We start from the raw sequence: 18,052 nt of genomic DNA, 5'->3' as shown, positions 1-18,052 counted from the left end.
ATTCAGATTGGAGTCTCAACAATACCCACAGATTTGGGCCAAGCATGCCCTCTCATGCCTTCCTGTTCAGGCTAGCTAAGGCTTTGCTAGCCTATTGCTCTTTCTCCTGACTCCTCACTACCACCTCCTCTTGATATTCTGGTCAGACCGCCTCCTGCCATTCTGATCCAATCTCTTCCTGATGTTCTACTACTCCATCCTCCATCCTCCATCTGGTAACCTCCAAACTTCTTGTGATGACTTCCAACCTCCACCTGATGTCATCCAATCTCCGCTTGCTATTCTATGCTAACCGTTGGTTGATTTCTTCCAACTACCACCTGATGTTCTTCCCCAACCTTCTCCTTCCTCTCCTTAACCTCCTTTCTCTGATAACCTTTTCCTCTCCCGTCGCCCCACCTGCTCCTCGCTACTTTGTTTCTTCAATCTTTCTCCTTGCAAAATTGGTAATTCCTTCCAAACGCATGGTGCAATCTCCCTCACCAAACAAAACACCACTGTGCTTTCAAAAAGCCTTTTATAATCTGTGGGATTCTCGCCAGGTTTGTCATTAGGGTTTGTCATTTGCACCTGTACTGCCCCCTGAATTTGTCAATCTCGATTTATGGATTGTGATCATGCTTATTTGTGTATTGGATGCACCAAGGGGTGGGTAGGCAGAGTTAATTTCTCACAAGCATTATTTAATCACCAAATGTAATGTGCAGCCTCACATGCCTAGATGCTGTCATAGGAGGCCGAGACGCAAATGCTACAGTAAAAACAGTTGCTATCTCAAGCATGGTATAGGCCGCAAATGTAAAGTCATATGTTTAATGGCTTCCATCATATGCACCATTAAGCCTCAGACACCTCTTGAATACCATTCAATGGTAGCGAATACCTCATATGCATGTTATATTTTGTGTTCCGACTTGGCCCTTGATGCCAAATTCCTCCCATTTCTAAGTACTGCAAAAACAGGTTTTATTGCCCTATATTATGGCACTAAACTGTCAACTTTGAAAGAGTGAATGGCCTGCTAGACCCAGCAGTGAGATTGGAACTTTCTCAACACAGACTAGACCCATATGAGAGGCATGCCATTTAATTCTGAGCCATCTGCTCGGAGAGCTCTGATAGGTACCACGTTAAGCACTGTACAGCCCGATATGTGCAACCATCATTTGCCAAGTAGAGCTTCAACCGCTACAGTAATGGCACCTGATGAGTTAATTCCACATATGCACAGCACCAGACCAATTGGCCTTAAAATGCATGGTATTGCAATCATTTAAAAAAAAAATGTATTTGTGAAATTGCCCAACCCAAAAAAAAAATTGTATCACTTTTTTTTGATTGGTGTGACTAGCTCCAAGTGATTTACACTTTGGCACAGTTTTTATTTTATAGTTATGCGAGAATTCAAAACCCACTCTAAAAATAGAAATGTGCATCCTTTCATATATTAATTTTACTTGCACGTGGGCTTTAACATGCACTATTTGGCACAAATAGCAAACAAAATTGTTAAGATACAACCACAAGACAGAGGGATGCCAAACGAAAGCTATGAGAAGAACAACCCTGCTTTCTGATGAAAATGAGCAATACAGGAACTGTTAGAAATACTTAAACTGTGTAAAAGAAAGGCTGTAGTAAACCCGACTGATGGAGGTCCAAGCTGCAAGGAGGATCCGAGCCCGGCGGAGGGAGATCCTGGGGGGGGGGGGGCGAAGAGCAATTGCCCAAGGTGCAAGATCACAGAGAACTTTTGTTTGTCATTTTGAATTAGCAGGCCTTCTAGGGCAAGAGACTTCATCAAGAAAGAAACTTAGCCTCGGAAGGTTTTGAAATCGTTGAACTTGTCCAGTGCTTAAAATGTGGGGAAGGGAGACCCCGCCATACCATCCCGACTTATAATTTTGTGAACACTTCTTTCTTTTCTGGTGAACATTATCCCACTCTTTTTGTAATTTAGCAGTAAGGATTGGCAATAGGTTTTTTAGTATAGGCTCTTTTTATTTGACAAGACGCCACTAGCATTGCCTTATTATTTGATGGTCATAGCTTGCTCCCATCTCAGATTTAGGTTTAGATTAGGTGCTTACCTCGCCCATTATAAAGTTCAATAAATACCCTTAAACTGTGATCACTTGTGTCTGTCTTTACTGTTACCTCTATGAGTTCATTACAATACCCAGCTCCCAAGGAAACCTTTCTTGCTTGGTACATCAATGAATCTGACATGATGAGGCAGAAACAAGGGACGCTGATAACAGCACTCAAATTGAGCTCAAGACTTAGACCCCTAACTGAATCCTGACCTACAGCAGTGTCTCAGGTCCCAAACTGCGTGCCCTCAGGAGTATGGCTGTACCTGCTCACTGTCCTAACCTAGTCTTTAAAGAGGCAAGAGCACATGTACCTGGTAACTGGCAGAGCCCAAGGCCTGCAGTAGCAATGCCTTTGTAAGGTGCCCTTATCTCCCTGGTTAAATAAACCATATGTAATACGTGGTTCCGCTCCCTTGCTTCCTGCAATCTGGTGAATGCACCCATGTTCACCACCGCTGAGCGCAGACTCTGCTCTGCTGGAAAGGACTACACAACCCCGCTGCATGGGCATCAATATCAAGTAATCCTTTACATGCATGAGGAGGATACTTAGAACATGAATAGCGCATCATACTTGGAGGCTTTTTGAGCCAGCATTTATTACCTGAAACAAGCATGAACACCTTCACGTATCATTTACAAGAGAAAAAACATTTTCACAATATCTTTGTGGACATTTCCTTTTTTCAATAATACTTTGTTATCCTGTATTGCTGTCTAGTTGGCAGATGACTGACTGCTCGACAACAGTTACCACTCAGCTAGCTGAGAAAAGATTAAGATTCTCGGTTTGCCTAACCTTAAGAGGATGATCTTATACCCTGAACACACTATTGATCTACTTTTTGGTGGTATGATTCTCTTCTAAATAGTGATGTTTCAAGATGCAATACTTTTGTTGCTCCTTACCTCCTTATTTTTATTTGTCCCCATTTAATTTGGACGTATTCTATGGGCTTGGTTAATCCAAATGGGTGCCATTAGTTCTCAAGACATGCTGGATCCATACAAACCAATAGTCATTCAGCTCCAGAAATGCACTCTTCTATGAACGCACTTGTTTTGGACTTTTAGTGTGGGTTTCACTCATTGTAGCTTTGCATTCTTTAGCAAGGGGTGGGAGAACCCAAGTGTGGGATATGCTCCAATTCTAGTCCATCGTATTACTGGAGTGGGGCGTAGATCCTGAAAAGTCATGCACTCAATGTTGTGATGGTTTATGCTTGAGACATGGTCCCCAGGGATGTAATCACTTCTCTCTGAGATCTAAGTGTAATGCCAAAGTACAGTCCAGTGATCTTGGGGATAACCAAATTCAATGCATTTTGGCAAACTAGTCTGAAAAACCAAAAGTTAAGACAACGCTCTAGAATTTAAGACCAGTGGTGGGCCATCACCCATGCGGCACCTGCACGTTCTGTAGATACACCAAGAAAATGAAATCTTTCTGTGTGAAGGATAACAAATGAATGTTCAGATACTTTTCTAATTGTAAGAAAGCAGATATAATTTATTGCAAACAATGCCTGTTGTAAGTGACTCCAATCAAGCAATCCCACTAAGTCAGTGCCTTGTCTGGGATGCCCAAGGGAAGCCCTTATTTATATATTTTTATGGCAAATTATAATCTGGATGATGAACCCTTGTATAACACCCCTCTCTTAGAATCCCCCTGACCCCGCTGAGCGAAGAAGTAGATTTGTTTTGCAAATTTAAAAGGTTTATTTGAAAAATTTAACAATATATATATCACACTTCTATAAATAAATTGATAATGGATAGTACACTTGTGAATATGAGCAGTAATCAGCAAGAGGTAATCCTACAGTAGCACAGTTCTTGGTTACTTATGAATAGGAACAGAAGAATAAGGTGGGAAAGAATGCTTTATATGGTTCAAGGAAACGCAATGATGAATGAAATGCAGTACAGAAAATAACTTGATATGGCTTCAACAAAAGACAATGTAATCGCTTTTCCTTGACAATTCACTCCCCCCCCCCCTATGCAATGTAAGAAATGGAAGGAGAGCACACAGTCTTCAAGAATCCCAACAAAATGCAATACGAAATGCAGTTCCCCCCCAGCAAGCTTAGAGGAAAACAGGTAGAAGTTTGAAACACAGGCCCAAAATGCCTTGAATGTGATGACAATGAAGTGAGAAATGTGCTAAAAATGCTTTTAATTCCTTCTAGAGGTTCAGGGTGGGTGATATCTAGTTTATATTAGTTCAGGCTCACTTTAGCAATAATCTATGGGTAACTAGCAGGTTAAAACGAATTTTAGCAAAGGAAAGCAAGGAGCTGCTGATTTTTACACGTGGCTGAAATTGTGCAAAATGTCAAATCGTGGCAAATTTAATCGCGTGCGTCGAACGTAATTACGGAGACGCTATAAGGAGTCGGTTCTATGTCCGTTGGAAAGCCTAGAATCTTAGCTTTAAGATAAAAGTTAAATTACACTCCTAGCACAAACGGTTCTGGAGATACGGACGATTTTGTGAAGGTAGTTTTTCGGATTTGAAATTTAAAAGTTCAAAATGACAGGTGACAGTTTTCAGCTTTAAAAAGGACAGAATGACACACAATTCCTATGAGGTAGTTCTAAATAGGTTAAAATAGTTTTAATTAGATTATTTTAAACTAAGAGATTAGTCTGGCACAGTCCTAGAGTACTTGCACTATCTTTTGGACAGGAATGGCTTTGTCACCGATCGGGTCAGGATTGGCTGGACTTCTGCTAGCGGTTCTTCACAGCGGTCTGGTCTCTGGTTCTGCTCTCAGCACTGCACAGTTCTGGTCTCTCTGGATCTCTGGTCTCTGGAGGTTGATGGATTTGAAGTCTGGAGTCTCCCGGCAAAGCGTCCCGCAAGAAAGTGGAAAGTGAATGTCCCCACCTGTCCTGCACTGTCTGCTTTTATGTGTTTAGAAAGTGGGTGTGTGCGTGGCATAACTGAGCCTGCCCCTCTCTACTTGTCATTGGCCCAATTCTCCCCTCTCCTATGATTGGGGGAAGGAAATGGATTGTCATCATGATGAGGTCTGTTTATGGGTCAGAGGCTCCTCCCCTGGTCAATATGCCCACAAATCTATATTTGATTCAAATACATATTTCCCAGATACACAAGTGGTTGACATTACATGTACATATTACAGATAAATGAAGACAGGTCTCTGTTCAAGCCCCATGTTCCTGCGAGCTGGGATTCAGAAATGACAACATTTTGCGCTTTTTGGTCGGTTTACCAATATCGGACATTTACCAAAAATGACACCAATGTGCGCAAGGATTATGGACATTAATTGATGAAGTGTCAGATTTTTAACATGCAGACATTTGGAGTAAGACCCTATTTTCCGCTAGCAACCCCCCAGAATACACCACAGGGTCCTAACACCTCTTAAAATGTGCACCGAAAAATCACAAGAATAATGGTATTAATTATATAATTTTGACAGGTCCGTACTATGAATTATCCATCTTTTTAAAATTATGCTCTGGGCCAAAGGGGTGTGGTTTCCCCCAAGCACATGGTGGAGTTTCTGGTTTGTCCACTTCCCTCAAGCTCAGCTTGCTAGCAGAGGCACTGCCCCTCCCAGTTTCTCCCAAGAGGAAGCCATTTTACGACCCCCCCAATATAACATTTGCCTGAGTCCAGGACAGGGCTTTGTTCAACTTCCTGCAGTCCCTAAGTGTTCCTCCCCAAACCCAATCAGAGAGGTGTCATCTCCTTTTGGCAGGGGCAGCAGGATGCAGCTAGGCCTGGGAAGAGTGGCTGAGCCGGTTTCTCCTGTCGGGGGTAGTTGTCAGGCAGAATTCAGCTAAATGTCACTTTAGTTCCCAGTTTTCTACATTCCAATCCAATTTACATGCAGCTATTTTTTATATATACATTAAATAATTACTTCCTTCAAGTCATTTCAGAATATAGTTTTACATTGTATCCACCTCTTAGCAAGTCTTTCCTTGGCCTGGTTTTGGTTCATCTGTTCAGTTTTACACAAAAGTCTGGTGGTTTTAAAACGCTGGCTTTCTGATAGTGGTGAGCACCGGTATTGCATCCATTTTTGACATTAGGAAAATGAATTCCCCACAGTTCTGGGTTGCTTTTGGCAATCAGCATTGCCATTCCCAATGGTTTCAGGCTACTGTGTGTGTAGCCCAATGGTGGTTTTAGGCAGTGCCCTCTGCTCACAACATAGGCAAAAATGGGTGGCAGCCTATTCTTCACGTTTTCCCTGTGCACTTTCTGGGGAGTTCTGGCCATCATGATGTTTTCAATGCCAGTAACGCACAGTTTTATGGTAGGGCTTGGATGCATGGGTAAAAACATCCCACACTGTGTGGGTTCAAGTATATTGGCCAAACCAACCGTCTCATACACAAAAGGATTACTGAGCACAGATGTAAGATCAGGTCCAAGAATGTAACAGCATCCCTGCCCTCAAATTTTCTGGAAAACTCCCACTCACCAGATGACATTCTTTGGTGGGTGACAGAAGTTATAGGCACATCACTGGATGTCCGCTCTGCACTTTTACGGACCCATAGATTAAACACCTCAAAGAGCAATTCACCATAATTTGGTGAATCAAATAAATGAGCATGCCCACTTACTACCTCCTATCTGCCGTACATTACACAGTGAACTAGGAAGTAGATAGGTTGCAGATATAGCTGTTACCCTTAATATATTAAGTAGACCACTCTATTGAGTCCATAGGTCATTGAACATTTTAACAATTCATATCTTGATTTATTCTCAAGATCCAACAAAATCACAGCCGACACGTGTTTCGTCTTCAACTTCCCAAATTTCCTGGAAGAGTAAACCCAAGACCGTTCTCCAGGGGTTGCAGGTCATTTGGTCGAAAACCAAATGGTCGAATGCCATTTGATCGAGAGTCAAATGGTCGAAAAAATGGTCGATTTTTTTTTATGGGGGGTTCCCCCGCAACCCCTCTTTTTCTATATTCATTTTTTTTTACCAAACAAAACTAAAAAAAATATATGAATAAAAAAAAAAAAAAAAAAAAAAATCGACCATTTTTTTTCCGACCATTTGACTTTCGATCAAATGGTCATTCGATCTTTTATTTTCGACCATTTGACCGGACACCTCTCCAGGATGAACAATTATGATCAGATTTCTTATGTTTACAGCTACAGAATATTACATCTAATAATTCTTGAATCTGCGAAAATGATCTTGTGATCCTCCCTAATCTGACCCTTACTCTATAAACTTAATACAATGTGTACAAGGAGGCTCTGGTGAGCTATATACTTGCAGCCTGCTTCAAAGTTTCTCAACTAACTTTTAAGGTGCAGAACAGAAAAGTGGTAAAGGTTCTGACAGGAAAGGGGGGTTCCCTTCCCCTTTATTTTCTCTGTGAATTTAGAAGATTCTCCAGTACTCCTGGACAGAGGTCAATAATATTACACACAAAACAAAGGGAGAAGGGTTCCAGCTTGTCGTATTGTTCTACTCACAATATTTTATTTCATAGTTTAATGTGGGGTGGGGGGTGACGGTTTTCTTACAATTCCATATTTTAAGGGAAATACTTATTTTCTTTTATGGAGTTCACTTTTAACCTTTAACACTCCAAGACAATTCCACTTAACAGCAGGGGAATGGTGTTTCTCTTCCAGTTTCTATTATATTTTATCCCAATTTAACGTTATTTCAAGGGTATGAAACTTGGCTTGCATTCCTTCCACCATGCAGTTCTTTATAACATTCAATTTCTTATGTTCTGTCCCCTTTCTAACTCTGTTGCACTTTCTGCCAGGGTATGTGTGACTTTCTCTTTCTTTGGGTCTTATAAAAAGGTATGACTCATCCCTCTTGGATCCACAATTTCAAGTTTTCTCATCTTCGCACTCCTGATTTATTTCCTTGCCAGGATAGTTTTCACCTTCTTCTCATTCGGGTTGATGACCTTGCCAGAATATTGCTTCACTATTCACTCCTGGTTTACTCTCCTGCCAGGATATTTTCTCACTCCTGGTTTACTCTCTTGCCAGGATATAACTTTACTTCTTATCTTGTTTGTCTGGTGCACTAACCTGCCATGGCTTTTCCTCTCTCTGTTCACTCTTTTTCTTAACCACTTTATCACAGTACTGCAAAGTTGGGTCACTGACCCTTTCTTGTCAAAGTTTGCATCAATATTATTTCTCTCTTCCAAGTATTGGGTCGTGGACCCTTTCTCAGCACTCTTCCTATGTATTTCTGTTCAGTGCATATGATACGTTGAGTACTTGCTGGTAAGCTAAATCATTATTGTAATCTTGAACACGTAACTTTCAAAAGCAATGCAATCCGATTCTCTTTAAATACAAGAATTGAACTAGTGACGTGTAACGGCTACTTGAGATTGTGATGTCAGCACGGTTGCGTAGTGGACGTATTGAGACCAAACCCATAATTAAAACACATAAAACTGATTCCCACAGAGGAAAGTACTGCGTTGCCTCTCAGAGCACGATGTTGCCTGCAAGGAATCAAGTACGAAATGCACTCTCACAAAGTGCGACTCAAAACAAAACATAGCCCGATGCAAATTCTAATCCTGGCACAATTTGCAACTTACGCCAAAGCATGCCTAACTAGGCCTGCTTGTGTGGATGGGGACTTAGATTCTCCTGTGACGGCAAACGAAAATGTTTCCTCACACAATCAAAGGAAAAGCTTTCTAAGTATGCGAGAGTTTAAAGAGACGAATAGCTTAGGAACAACTGAAGACACTTCCCTTGGGCCTCCTTCTGATATTTCTATTATGGCCCGGCAGTGCTATTAGAACTGGAAAAAAGGGTAAGACTCTTTGCCGGATCATCTACTCCGGTCACGGCCGGCCCCGGCCACAAGGACAAGGTACACCTACATTGTGAGGAACATTGTCTACCCACTTCCGCATTGAACCTGCTCGAAGACGATCCGGAATTATAGTCTACTGCAGCAGTGTCAATGCATGAGAAAAATGAGGTGATACCTCAGAATGTACCTGGCCAGGACTGTTCATCTCCCGAGGAAGCAAATTCCTTGCCTTCCATACCCTCATATAGAGAAAACAATCCAGCCTTGGAAACTAACCCTTCATCTCTAGCAGAAGATTTGCAAATGTTCGAATCTACCTATCCGGTGATTTCAAGAATCCTTAATCTTTTAGATCGAGGACATGATTATACACACCATGAGCTTCGCAATATTAAAGCTGCGCAGTTATTGATGCTCTCTAAAGTAAATAAACTGGAGGGGTTTATTTTCGCCAAGAATTACAAAGAGGAAGGAGGATGTATTTCACCTCCTCCAACCACTAGACAATACTATTTCATAGCCATCCAAACTACGATGCCTACTGAAATAGTATTGGTAGATAACCCCTCAGAGGGACCCCCGGTTTTTGCATTTCCTCAATCTTTTGCACAAACAGTACATGCAACCAAACCCAGTGAGGTAATTCAAATCTACACCCATGCCCAAATATGTCAGATTGTCACCACTCATGCAGAAAAAAATTGATCAGTTGATATTTTTTAATCAACCTAATGAGGGGGGATTTGGGACATTTGATACGCAAGGGGCTGACCTACAGCAAGCGATGAATCCGGACTATCTAGATAGTCCTTCCGCCCTTAGTGTACTCCTGGACGAGGAGAACAATAAAACAGACGCAGAGGATTGTGGCGTGTTCCCTGAGGACACGCACGAGATCACCCATCAAAAACATTTTGCCTCACGAAAAGAAAAGAGACTATACATGCGCGCAATTAACAGACTTAATTTGTGCAAGGCTTCTCAAGCGGAGGCAGACCACACCAACAAAAAAATAAAAAAAGGGAAACAGTCTCAAAGTATCCCAAAAACAAAAAATGAAACTACCAATCCAAAGAGAGATGTCCCAAAAAAAGGATGCTGCCCTGAACAACTCCACTAACCAGTTTTCATCAGAACTGGGGATCGATGTAGAGGAGCTCACATCAGAAAGTAGATTAGCTCTCCAGCCCCATTCCTGGGTGGGTGAACCTACGATAAAGAAGCAAACGGTTGTAGGAGTAACTCAAACCTCGACAAGCAAATCGATTTTTCCTCCTCCCTTACCGTTCCACAGCAAACATTCCTATCAACATACTACAAACCCATACAGAACGAAAGAACTATTGTGGGGAAATGCAAAGGTGTTGATAGTCCAAACAGTAACTCTGTGGGACGGTGCACAGTAACAGATAATCATACTGCGAAGAAAATGGTTGAGGAGGATATGCTAGCCCTAACTCGCCAAGAAGGTGCACAGTTAGTGTCCCCGGTTTCGGACTGCCAACAGAATATGGAGATCGCTCCCATGATTGGCAGCTTGAAAAAAATCCATGCTGAACCTGTCCAACGCTATGGTAAAGCCTCCCTCAATTAAGGGTGACTTCACTAAAGTGGAAAAAGATCCAACGGCCCCTCAGGATGACAGACGGACCATTGTGGAAAAGAAGATCCAGTCAATCTTCCTCAGTTTTCAAGCATTTTGGGCTGGATTAGCATCCTGGGATTAACAGAGACAAGAGCCTGAATCGCTCATTTATGCTCCAGGTTTTCCAGAAAATCCCTGCACTAAGAACACTAGAGACATTGTATGGATTACACTTCCTCCTGTTAACTACAGGATGGCGTTCCAAGTGCAAACTACCATAATTGCAGAAATAATATGGACACACAGAAGTGAGCTGAAAATGCTAGGGTTATCCCTGTACTTACTGCAATCTATTGAGGAAGCAAAAGCATTTAACGAGACTCCTCTAGAGACTCCAAAGGCACCTAACTCAAAAGCCTTGGGAGTAACATCTTCCCAACCTCCGGAGGCAGCGGTGATTGCACAACTAGCAGTTATTTACTCTAACACAAAATATTGGTCGTGGTTATCTGTACCTCAGTGATATCCTTTTATGAGAATATGATAAAATTGCTTGATGAGTTCGCATTACGACCAAGTGATTTGGAATCTCGCTGTGCTTATGTAAAGAAACGTCTCTGGGTATGACTGGGCAAAAACGCTATATGAGATGTATTCTAAGTATTCGTACACTGAAGCATCTGTATTTTCAACCGCGAGGCTGCCCCATAGGTTGTACCTCCTAAAATTCCCTTGTAGTAAATTACGAGATTTATATTTAAGATTCAAGCTTAATCAATTGCACACTTTGGAGAAAACAGTAAGATGGGTCAAGGGAAGTCCCTTGGATGACAATACATTGTGTTGTTTTTGTAGTGATAAGGCTCAAAGGGAAACTATAAAGCACTTGACAATTTTTTGTAGTTACTTTGAAGCTTGTCGCACCTCGGCTCGGAGTGGAATTGATTGGTACAACACAAATCACAAGAGAATGGTGTTGGAAGATGTTCATGCGGGGATTTTCGTGTAAATCGATTCTGGCACTAACAAAACTTCTTTGTGTTTTAGTTAGAGAATTGGATAATAAGCTTAATCCTGCAAAAGTGTAATGAAACTATGTATTTTATGTATGAGAAAAGATTTATTTTTATTTTTTGGAAAATTTAAACTGTATGGAAAAAAAAAAAAAAATAGAATGTATTGATATCATATGATTTTTAATTATTCCAATGATGATGTTGTAAACCTTTGTTAATCAAACCAATTAACTTTTTAATTAAAAAAAAAAAAAGCAGTTCTTTCACTGGTTGGGATTCTAAGCCTCTTTGAGCCTTCCTTATCGATATGTTTGTCAATGTTTCCTTTTAAACACTGGGTGTCTGCCCTGCGTACAACGCGGTTTGTATATGTATCTTTTCATTGTTTAACACATTGGGTCGCTGGCCCTTCTTTCAAAAAGTTCTCGGGCGAAGTGAGCATTCTAGCAGGAGATGCTGCTCGGTTATCCTCTGCGTGTGGCCAACTGTTTTGGCGCTCTACTATTCATGCTTACCTGCTTTTCATTCATAATCCAGCCTGTGGTGTGGAGCGCACGAAGGGCGAAGTGAGCAGTCTGGCGGTCAGCCGGGCAACTGCACGTCAGCCCTCAATCTACTGTTGAAGTTTGGCTTGGCATCAGATTGCCGAATTGCGGTAGAGAGACTTTGTATATGGTTTACATATTGCGTAGCAATATGAGATGGCAGAAGACAAACACGCTAACAGGCATTACGGAGGACGAGACAAGTGTGCCATCTACAAGCAAGGCTACTTCTGTGGCCGCTAATTCTGCTAAATTAATGGGTTTGAATGTGTTGCCAGTAGTGTCCTGTACACGGGTGCAAGTGGTGGCTGGGATGGGGAAGCCCGGCCCCACAAACCAGATAATCCAGTTATTGGGTTCGGCAATGAATATGCCTGCGAGGACAGGGCCGGAACGGGCGACTGGTGTGGATCTCAATGTATAAGGGCCCTCTTGTTCACTGGAATGCATCGATAGCCCTAAGGTACCTCAATTCAATTCAAAGAAGATTATTAAGGTAAAACATAGCATAACATAAAAATACAGCAATAAACATCACAATATCCGTAAAAACATCAAACAAATAAAATCATCAGACTTAAAAACAAAAACTCTAAAATCATGAACCGTCAAGCCTTAATAAATATTCTCTTAATGACAAAGCACGATTTAAAAACATCAGAGCAGTCCACCCAGACAGAATCAACCCGTGACAAATAGTGTAATACAGGCTTGTAGCTTTGCAGGCCACCGCCCTGCAAAACAACCACCTATGTTTGTTCCCCAATTGTTGTAAGGGTGGGGCAAAATAGGAAGAAATGTGCTAGATCTTCTTTGGGTGCCCTACAGGAGACAAGACTAGTCCGTCCTCCCTTTGGACCAAACCAACATCACAGCTCTCAGGTGTACGCAGCTAAAACGAGATCTTGAAAAAGGAAAACGCTGAGACGGATGGTTGACCCGGCTCAAATATTATTGAAGGCCAGGAGACATAATTAGTGAATGTGAACTGTTGGCAGGCTTCATAAACTCTTAAAATGCTCTTCTAGCTAAAAGAAACTGGAGTACACTTATTCTCACAGAATTTGTAATTTCACAAGTTAGCAAAACTGATGTGAGAAAACAATAACCCACCCCATCATCAGCCAGCAGCATTTTCACATGCCTCAGAAAAGGTATTTTTAGATAAGAGTCTCTGGGCACCAAATAATTCATTAGTTCCCGAGTCAAGGTGGCTCTAGTGTTTCTCCAAATTCTGAGCCAATGGCTGACCGGTAAAGCTACAACCAAATTACCCAAGAAAGAACAACCAAGCTCTTGGTGTACTGCAAAATTAGGAGCAGACCCAGGCAGCCCCAGAATGTTCTTTAAAAAGTCATTCTCTGCCACCTGGATGGACTCCAATTTGCCAAAGCCCCACAGTTCCATACCATATCTTGCCACAGATGTGGCTTTGCCATAGTGGACTGTCAATGCTACTTCTAGCAGTTTCGCTTGAAATGAACCCAGACCACTGACTATACCCCCCACCGCCCGATTGCATGCTTCTCCATATGTGCGTTTGGCCCAAAATGTGCAGAGAATCTCACCCCAAGATTATCGAAATGGTTCACCCTTGGCATTAGATCTCCTTTACAAAAGATGACTGAAGACCTTGGGGGTGGGAGGGGGTTCCTTGCGCAACAGGCCATAACGCCCAGGCATTTATCTTGAGTCTGAGATTATCCATAAAACCAGAGTAGTCAGCCACCAAACGCTGTTATGATCTGGGGGTGCGGGCAAGTAAGACCACATCATCAGCGTAGGCAAGTACTGGCAGATGTCTATTGCCCAGCCTAGGGAAGTCGGAAGACTATTTCAATAGGTGTTTGTATAGGCTGTTAGTGTAGAGACAAAAAAGCAGATGAGCCAGGACACACCCTCGAGACACCCCACACTCCACCTGGAAAGAGGGGGTGTGTTGTCCATCAGCTCCACTTCGCACTTGGGCCATTGTAGAGAGATGCAGTCTCTCCATCACATCCACCAGTGGCGTGGGGCTATTCACGGATCTGAGCACGGTCCACAGCCTAGCAAGATTGACCTTATTGAAAAGCTGTGCTCAGATCCAAGAAGGTAAAGAAAAAAGGCTCAACCTTAACAAAAAGTGAATGTGCTGTAATCAAATAAAGATTCACCTGCTCTGCTATTCACAGGCCTGGCCAAAAGCCCAGTTGAGTAGGGGAGAAAATATTTGCAATACCAGCCCATGGCTCGAGTCTCCCTAAAATGGCCTGTCCCAAGATCTTAAAAGCTAAACCTAGCAGGGAGATCGGTCTATAAGACACTATCGGGCAAATCAGTACACAAGACCAAGAGGCGGGAATAGGGCTTCCAGCACAGAATACTTTAAATCCCGGGGTCAAAACCTGAGCCCCCAAGTCCGGCAGTGCCATGAACAGGTCTGCTGGAACATCGTCCAGGTCAGGGGCCCTGTTCCTGCCTTGCTTTTGATAACCAGCTAAACTTCTTCCACTGTGACGACAACGCTAGCTATCGTGTTACAAATTGTCAATTTGGGGCGTCGGAAAGACAGACTGTCCCTATGTAGGCTTGCGCAGTCGCTGCTAAATAGAGAGAATTAATGAACCACACATGACTGTTCTGAAACCACCACAGGTTGCCCACAGGTCCTAAATGTATAGAAAAACAAGTTACTCTCTTACCTGGTAACGTTCTTTCGATGGGATGGTCCAACAACGTATTCCATATCTATCACAGTAATCACCACAGCTGTGCTGCTTCGGAAAATCTTCAGTGCCTGCGCCCTACGTCGATGACCTCCTCCGACGGCCGACGTCACTGGATGTTATAAGTAGGACGCATGACGCCCGTAGCATCAGTTGTAGTTTTTTCCCAGAACGTGTGCCACCAGTCTTCTGACAGTCTGACACACAAAGCCTTGCGGAAACGTAAGCTGCAATCGCATAAGACATTCTGTAGCGGGGAAGGTAGGGAGGGAGCGATATGGAATACGTCGTCGGACCATCCCATCGAAAGAACGTTACCAGGTAAGAGAGTAACTTGTTCTTCGAGGGGATTGGGTCCTCCGATGTATTCCATATCTATGACTCCCAAAGCAGTACCAATGCAAGGAGGTGGGAAAAGAATTTAGAAAACAAAAATTTTGCATGCCCAATCAAATTGTGGAGTAAAGGACCACCTTGCCAAAGGCCAGATCCTGCCCCCAGATGGAATGGAGGGAATAGTGACATAAAAGAGTATGTAACGAAGCTCCGGTGGCTGCATCACAGATGTTTCGAATAGGAACACCCCTCTGCAGGGCAGTAGAGGCAGCCATGCCCCTGGTAGAATGGGCCCGTAAGCCGACCGGTGGGTCCTTACCCGCCAAGCGGTAACACTCAGCGATAGCCAAAATAATCCAGCGAGACAAAGTCCGTTTCGTCACAGCCTGTCCCAAACGCTTTCCAGCGTAACCAATGAAGAGCTGATCTTCCACTCTGGCCCGGGACATGCGTGAAATATAAAAGCTTAACTCTCTCCTAGGATCAAGCCTATGGAGCCTCTCCTCTTCCTTACCAGGATGTGGAGGAGGATAAAATGCCAGAAGAACAACCTTCTGGCCTAAATGAAATTCCGATACCACCTTCGGAAGAAAAGAAGGACGAACTCTACGGACAACCCTGTCCTTATGAAACACAGTGAAGGGTGGTTTAACTGAAAGTGCCTGTAACTCACTCACTCTGCGAGCGGAAGTGACCGCAACTAAAAATACAGTTTTAAGAGTTAACAGTCTCAAAGGGCATGTATGCAAAGGCTCAAATGGAGCACCCATCAGAAACTTGAGAACAAGGTTCAAATCCCAACCGGGTACCTGGAAAGGTGACGGAGGGAACACATTAGTGAGCCCTTTCAGAAACTGAGAAATTAAAGGAATTTTAAAATAGGAACACTCTTCAGACGAGCGCTTAAATATGGACAGCGCCGCCAGGTAACCTTTAACGGTACCCACTTGCAGGCCCCTGTGGGCCAAAGAAAGCAAAAAAGACAGAACTACAGGAATATCACATGAAAAAGAATCCACATTCTTAACCCTGCACCAGTCGCAGAACTTTCTCCAACGGCAACGGTACAGGGACTTTGTTGCTGGCCGTCTGGCCGAGAGCAACACCTCCATCACGTCTTCAGGGAGGTCCCAATCCTTATACCTCAACCTTTCAGAAACCAAGCGTGAAGGTTGAGGGACCTGACCTCTGGATGGAGAACCTGACCCCCCCCCCTCCCATGACAGCAGATCGTCTTGGTAGGGAAGACGACGTGGAGGGCAGATGGGCAAGTCGAGAAGGTCCAGGTACCATGTCCTCCGGGCCCACGCCGGAGCAATGAGGATCATCCGGGAATCGAACCTCTGTAACCTCCGCAATACATGCAAGATGACGGGGACTGGAGGAAAAGGGTACAGCAGTGGGAATGACCACTCCACCACGAAAGCGTCTCTTAAGGCTCCGTTTGGAGGAAATTCCCACAAGCAGAACTTCTCGCACTTCCGGTTGACACTGGAGGCGAAGCGATCCACTTGAGGGGTCCCCCAAAGGGCGAAGATCTCCAGGAGAATCTCCTGAACCAACTCCCACTCGTGAGAGATCGCGCTCTGCCTGCTCAGAGCGTCCGCTGTCTCATTTTCGTCTCCTGCCAGATGAACTGCCGTGATCGAAACTTCCTGCTGGATTGCCCAGAACCAGAGCTGCATCGCCTCCCTGCACAGAGGAAGTGACCCTGCCCCCCCCTTTTTGTTGAGGTAGTGCATGGCCACCGTGTTGTTTGTCACGATCAGGACATTCTTCCTCGCACAGTCGGCAGAAAAGCCTTCAGGGCTAGCCTGACGGCCCTCAGCTCCAACAGATGGACTCTGACAGAGACCAACGACTGCTGACTGTCAACTCGTTGGCATGAGCTCCCCACCCCGTGAGGGAATGCGTCCATCACGATTGTCACCTCCGGCCAGGGCAGCCAAAATGGAGCCCCCCTCATCAGATTGCCTTTGTCGGCCCACCACAGAAGGTCCCGGGCGACCGAAGACAGCACCTGAACAGGGTCCGACATCCTGCCGGAGGACTGAGACCACTGGAGCTTGAGTGCCCATTGCAAAGATCTCATCCGCAACCTGGCCTCTGGCACCAGAAGAACGCAGGATGCCATGAGGCCGAGCAGTCTCAAGAACTCGAACGCTGGGAGAGTCTGGGCAAGTTGAAACTTGTGCACCATCTGCTGAATGTGATGAGCCCTCACCTGGGGAGGAAAATACTGCCCCAGGGACGTGTCGAGCACTGCTGCGATGTACTGGAGCCTCTGAATTGGTGTCAAATGGGACTTCTTTAAGTTGAGGGAGAAGCCCAGCTTGTGGAGGGAGTGGCAGGTGACTGACAGATGATCCAGGACTTGCTCGGAGAGACTGCGCACTGATCAACCAATCGTCCAGGTAGCGGTAGACGTGAATCCCCCCCTTTCCTGAGGTGCACTGCCACCACTACCATGAGCTTGGTGAAGACCCTCGGGCGGAGGTCAATCCGAACGGCAGGACCCGAAACTGAAAGTGCGAGTCGCCAACCGCAAACCTCAGGTACTTCTTGTGCTGTGGATGGATCGGCACATGAAAATAAGCATGCTTGAGGTAGAGAGACACCAACCAGTCCTGAAGTTAAAGGGCCTGGAGGACTTGAGAGTAACCATCTTGAACTTGTCCTTCCTGAGGAGTTTGTTCAAACCGCGCAAGTCCATGATGGGTCTCAATCCCTCGTCTTTCTTGGAAATCAAACAATAAGAGGATCGATGTCTTCCTCAAAGACTTCATAGGTTCACGTGGTCTCGAGCGTGTCAAGGACCGGGACCTGGACCGGGCATGCCGAGAACGATTCCCCTTGTCGAGCGGGACCTTTCCCACGAATCGTGACGACCACCCGAGCCCGAAGGCGTGCGAGCGGCCTCTCTCGGCTGATCACGACCGACCC

General features: G+C 44.2%; 1 protein-coding gene across 1 annotated transcript in view; it reads right to left on the bottom strand.

The window, feature by feature from the left end:
• The window catches only part of PRCP (prolylcarboxypeptidase), a 514,316-nt gene that overhangs the window by 80,466 nt on the left and 415,798 nt on the right, over nt 1–18,052 (bottom strand). The gene's annotated exons all lie outside the window — the stretch shown is intronic.

Source organism: Ambystoma mexicanum, chromosome 7q, assembly GCF_040938575.1.
Source record: "Ambystoma mexicanum isolate Mex_15411 chromosome 7q, UKY_AmexF1_1, whole genome shotgun sequence".
In the NCBI taxonomy this organism is placed as follows: Eukaryota; Metazoa; Chordata; class Amphibia; order Caudata; family Ambystomatidae; genus Ambystoma; species Ambystoma mexicanum.
Note: the sequence above shows the minus strand (reverse complement) of the source record. Positions and strands in the feature narration are given on the sequence as shown.